This window comes from Oncorhynchus nerka, linkage group LG11 (assembly GCF_034236695.1).
Source record: "Oncorhynchus nerka isolate Pitt River linkage group LG11, Oner_Uvic_2.0, whole genome shotgun sequence".
In the NCBI taxonomy this organism is placed as follows: Eukaryota; Metazoa; Chordata; class Actinopteri; order Salmoniformes; family Salmonidae; genus Oncorhynchus; species Oncorhynchus nerka.
This window is the reverse complement of record NC_088406.1, coordinates 14687211-14693625: the sequence shown is the minus strand read 5'-3', so window position 1 is coordinate 14693625 and position 6415 is coordinate 14687211.

Sequence of the window (6415 nt, the reverse complement as noted above, 5' to 3'; positions counted from 1 at the left end):
CAGAGAGAGAGAGAGAGAGAGAGAGAGGGAGAGAGAGAGAGCAACAGCAAGAGAGTCAGAGACAGAGAGAAAGAGAGACAGAGGAGAGAGAAACAGCGAGAGAGAGAGAGACAGCGAGAGAGGGACTGTGAGAGAGACAGAGACAGAGAGAAAGATAGACAGAGGAGAGAGAGAGAGTGAGAGAGGGAGAGACAGCAAGAGATACAGAGAGAGAGAAAGACAGAGAGAGAGGGACAGAGGAGAGAGAGAGAGGGGGAGGGACAGCGAGAGAGGCAGAGACATAGAGAGACCGAGAGAGAGAAAGACAGAGAGAGAGGGACAGCGAGAAATAGAGAGCGAGAGTGAGAGTGAGTGAAAGAGAGGGGTTAGAAAATAGAAGTTTGTTGCGAAATGGTAGAGTTAAGAGGGTAGAGTTAAGAGGGTAGAGTTAGGAGAGTAGAGTTAAGAGGGTAGAGTTAAGAGGGTAGAGTTAAGAGGGTATAGTTAACATCTTGGATATAGGGGGCGCTATTTTACTTTTTGGATGAAAAACGTTCCTGTTTTAAACAAGATATTTTGTCACGAAAAGATGCTCGAGTATGCATATAATTGACAGGTTTGGAAAGAAAACATTCTGACGTTTCCAAAACTGCAAAGATATTGTCTGTGTATTGTCTGTGAGTGCCAAAGAACTGATGTTACAGGCGAAACCCAGATAAAAATCCAATCAGGAAGAGCCGCATTTTTTGAAACCGCCTCATGCCAATGACTCCTTATATGGCTGTGAATGGGCCATGAATGAGCTTAGGCTTTCTGTCGCTTCCCCAAGGTGTCGACAGCATTGTGACGTATTTGTAGGCATATCATTGGAAGATTGACCATAAGAGACTACATCTACCAGGTGGTCGCTTGGTGTCCTCCGCTTGTATTCTCCAGCTGCAGTATTTTTCCGTTCGCTTCTGATGAGAAACCAACTCTCACAACTGATATATTATCGAATAGATATGTGAAAAACACAGTGAGGATTGATTCTAAACAACGTTTGCCATGTTTCTGTCGATATTATGGAGCTAATTTGGAAAGAGGTAGTGACTGCATTTTCCGGTCTTTTTCTTAGCCAAACGTGATGAACAAAACGGAGCTATTTCGCCAACACAAGTAATCTTTTTGGAAAAAAATAACATTTGCTATCTAACTGAGAGTCTCGTCATTGAAATCATCCGAAGTTCTTCAAAGGTAAATTATTTTATTTTAATGCTTTTCTTGTTTTTGTGAAAATGTTGCCTGCTGAATGCTAGGCTTAATGCTATGCTAGGCTATCAATAATCTTACACAAATGTTTGTGTAGCTTTGGTTGAAAAGCATATTTTGAAAATCTGAGATGACAGTGTTGTTAACCTCTTCAACCTATGGGGGCGCTATGTCATTATTGGATAAAAAGACGTGCCCGTTTTAAGCGCAATATTTTGTCACGAAAAGATTCTCGACTATGCATGGAATTGACAGCCTTGGAAAGACAAAACTCTGACGTTTCCAAAACTGCAAAGATATTATCTGTGAGTGCCCCAGAACTAATGCTATAGGCGAAATCAAGATGAAACTTCAAACAGGAAATTAACAGGATTTTTGACGCTGTGTTTACTAACGTCTCCTTATATGGCTGTGAATATGCTGTGAACGAGCTTATGCGCTCTGCCGTTCATCCAAGATGTCTGCAGCATTGTGGCGTATTTGTAGGCATATCATTGGAAGATTAGCCATAAGAGACTACATTTGCCAGGGGGCCGTCCGGTGGCCTTTGTCTAAATTGGTGCGTAATTCCCAGTGGCATTCATTTTACCTTGCGATACAGAAAGAGAAGGATACTTCGAGGAACGATACATCATTGAAGAGATATGTGAAAAACACCTTGAGGATTGGTTCTAAACAACGTTTGCCATGTTTCAGTCGATATTATGGAGTTAATTTGGAAAAAAGTTCGGCGTTTGGATAACTGAATTTTCGTTTTGTTTTGGTAGCCAAACGTGACGCACCAAACGGACCGATTTCTCCTGCACAAATAATCTTTCAGGAAAAACTGAACATTTGCTATCTAACTGAGAGTCTCCTCATTTAAAACATCCGAAGTTCTTCAAAGGTAAATTATTTATTGAATGTTTTTGCTGGTTTTTGTGAAAATGTTGCCTGCTAATGCTAATGCTAAATCCTAATGCTAAATGCTAACGCTAAATGCTAAATGCTAGTTTGCTATGGTAGAGAAGCATATTTTTGAAAATCTGAGATGACAGTGTTGTTAACAAAAGGCTAAGCATGAGAGCTAGCATATTGATTTCATTTCATTTGCGATTTTCATGAATAGTTAACGTTGCGTTATGGTATTGAGCTTGAGGCTATGATTACGCTACCGGATCCGGCATGGCTCAACGCAAGAAGTTAACAAAAGGCTAAGGTTGTGTTTGAATATATTTATTTCATTTCATTTGCGATTTTCATGAATAGGAAACGTTGCGTTATGGTAATGTGCTTGAGGCTATGATTACTCTCCCGGATACGGGAATAGTCGTCGCTAGAGGTTAAGAGGGTATAGTTAAGAGGGTAGAGATAAGAGGGTATAGTTAAGAGGGTAGAGTTAAGAGGGTAGAGTTAAGAGGGTATAGTTGAGAGTAGAGTTAAGAGGGTAGAGTTAAGAGTTAAGAGGGTAGAGTTAAGAGGGCAGAATTAGGAGAGTGGAGTTAAGAGGATAGAGTTAAGAGAGAGATAGGAGAGTAGAGTTAAGAGGGTAGAGTTAAGAGGGTAGAGTTAAGAGGGTAGAATTAGGAGAGTGGAGTTAAGAGGGTAGAATTAGGAGAGTGGAGTTAAGAGGATAGAGTTAAGAGAGAGATAGGAGAGTAGAGTTAAGAGGGTAGAGTTAAGAGAGAGATAGGAGAGTAGAGTTAAGAGGGTAGAGTTAAGAGGGTAGAGTTAAGAGGCTAGAGTTAAGAGGGTAGAATTAGGAGAGTGGAGTTAAGAGGGTAGAGTTAGGAGAGTAGAGGTAAGAGGGTAGAGTTAAAACCTGTTGCTTCTACTCGGGACGCTTGCGTCCCAAGGTTATATCCTTCCTGTTTGGCCCTGTCCGGGGGTGTCCTCGGATGGGGCCACAGTGTCTCCTGACCCCTCCTGTCTCAGCCTCCAGTATTTATGCTGCATTAGTTTATGTGTCGGGGGGCTAGGGTCAGTTTGTTATATCTGGAGTACTTCTCCTGTCCTATTCGGTGTCCTGTGTGAATCTAAGTGTGCGTTCTCTAATTCTCTCCTTCTCTCTTTCTTTCTCTCTCTCGGAGGACCTGAGCCCTAGGACCATGTCCCAGGACTACCTGACATGATGACTCCTTGCTGTCCCCAGTCCACCTGGCCATGCTGCTGCTCCAGTTTCAACTGTTCTGCCTTACTATTATTCAACCATGCTGGTCATTTATGAACATTTGAACATCTTGGCCACGTTCTGTTATAATCTCCACCCGGCACAGCCAGAAGAGGACTGGCCACCCCACATATGCTCTCTCTAATTCTCTCTTTCTTTCTCTCTCTCGGAGGACCTGAGCCCTAGGACCGTGCCCCAGGACTACCTGACATGATGACTCCTTGCTGTCCCCAGTCCACCTGACTGTGCTGCTGCTCCAGTTTCAACTGTTCTGCCTTATTATTATTCGACCATGCTGGTCATTTATGAACATTTGAACATCTTGGCCACGTTCTGTTATAATCTCCACCCGGCACAGCCAGAAGAGGACTGGCCACCCCACATATGCTCTCTCTAATTCTCTCTTTCTTTCTCTCTCTCTCGGAGGACCTGAGCCCTAGGACCGTGCCCCAGGACTACCTGACATGATGACTCCTTGCTGTCCCCAGTCCACCTGACTGTGCTGCTGCTCCAGTTTCAACTGTTCTGCCTTATTATTATTCGACCATGCTGGTCATTTATGAACATTTGAACATCTTGGTCATGTTCTGTTATAATCTCTACCCGGCACAGCCAGAAGAGGACTGGCCACCCCACATAGCCTGGTTCCTCTCTAGGTTTCTTCCTAGGTTTTGGCCTTTCTAGGGAGTTTTTCCTAGCCACCGTGCTTTTACACCTGCATTGTTTGCTGTTTGGGGTTTTAGGCTGGGTTTCTGTACAGCACTTTGAGATATCAGCTGATGTACGAAGGGCTATATAAATAAATTTGATTTGATTTGATTTGATTTAGAGCTCTGGAAATGCAAATGCGCTACGCTAAATGCTAATAGTATTAGTTAAAACTCAAAAGTTCATTAAAATACACATGCAGGGTATCGAATTAAAGCTACACTCGTTGTGAATCCAGGCAACAAGTCAGATTTTTAAAATGCTTTTCGGCGAAAGCATGAGAAGCTATTATCTGATAGCATGCAACACCCCAAAAGACCCACAGGGGACGTAAACAAAATAATTAGCATTTCGGCGTTACACAAACCGCACAATAAAATAGAAAACATTCATTACCTTTCACCATCTTCTTTGTTGGCACTCCTAGATGTCCCATAAACACTATTTGGGTCTTTATTTCGATTAAATCGGTCCATATAAAGCCTAGATATCGTTATATGTAGACTGTGTGATAAACGAAAAAAACATAATTTCAAAACGTAACGTCATTTTTTTAAATTCAAAAAGTCGACGATAAACTTTCACAAAACACTTCGAAATACGTTTGTAATGCAACTTTAGGTAGTAGTAAACGTTAATAAGCGATAAAATTCATCAGGAGGCGATGTAAAGATCATTAGCTGTCCGTCTGGAAAAATGTCCGGCTAGAAACTCAACGAAAATATCCGGTCCTAGACCGGAGGAGATACGGTGTCCTGTATGTGTTTGACCAAGAAAAAACTCGACGGGAAATGACAAGACCCTAGACTCCGTGTGGAAGCTGTAGGTACTGCAACCTCAGTCAATTAATTGTGGTTCACGTTTATCAATGGGTTCAAGTAGCGCATGGATATATTTTCCCATTTTCAGTGATCAGTTTTTCCTGTGCTTTTCGATGTAAATGCCGTTCTGGTAAAGCCACAGCAGTGATTTAACCAGTTTTTTAAACGTCTGAGTGTTTTCTATCCACACAGACTAAGCAAATGCATATACTATATTCCTGGCATGAGTAGCAGGGCGCTGAAATGTTGCGCGATTTTTAACAGAATGTTCAAAAAAGTAGAGGGTCGACTTAAGAGGTTAAGAGAGAGATGGGAGGGTAGAGTTAAGAGAGAGATAGGAGAGTAGAGTTAAGAGGGTAGAGTTAAGAGAGAGATAGGAGAGTAGAGTTAAGAGGGTAGAGTTAAGAGGGTAGATTTAAGAGGGTAGAGTTAAGAGAGTAGAGTTAAGAGGGTAGAGTTAAGAGAGAGATAGGAGATATACTAGTGGGGAAAACTATTTGGATAAACATGATGATTGACATCTATCCATGTATATTTACCATCCTGTGAATGTGTATTATACCGTCCTGTGAATGTTCATTATACCGTCCTGTGAATGTTCATTATATCGTCCTGTGAATGTTCATTATATCATCCTGTGAATGTTCATTATATCATCCTGTGAATGTTCATTATATCGTCCTGTGAATGTTCATTACACCGTCCTGTGAATGTTCATTACACCGTCCTGTGAATGTTCATTATATCATCCTGTGAATGTTCATTATATCATCCTGTGAATGTTCATTATACCGTCCTGTGAATGTTCATTACACCGTCCTGTGAATGTTCATTATATCGTCCTGTGAATGTTCATTATACCGTCCTGTGAATGTTCATTATACCATCCTGTGAATGTTCATTATACCATCCTGTGAATGTTCATTATACCATCCTGTGAATGTTCATTATACCATCCTGTGAATGTTCATTATACCATCCTGTGAATGTTCATTATACCGTCCTGTGAATGTTCATTATATCGTCCTGTGAATGTTCATTATACCGTCCTGTGAATGTTCATTATACCGTCCTGTGAATGTTCATTATACCATCCTGTGAATGTTCATTATATCGTCCTGTGAATGTTCATTATATTGTCCTGTGAATGTTCATTATATCGTCCTGTGAATGTTCATTATATTGTCCTGTGAATGTTCATTACACCATCCTGTGAATGTTCATTATATTGTCCTGTGAATGTTCATTACACCATCCATTGAATGTTCATTACACCATCCTGTGAATGTTCATTATACCGTCCTGTGAATGTTCATTATATCGTCCTGTGAATGTTCATTATACCATCCTGTGAATGTTCATTATACCGTCCTGTGAATGTTCATTACACCATTCTGTGAATGTTCATTATATTGTCCTGTGAATGTTCATTACACCATCCATTGAATGTTCATTATACCATCCTGTGAATGTTCATTATACCGTCCTGTGAATGTTCATTACACCA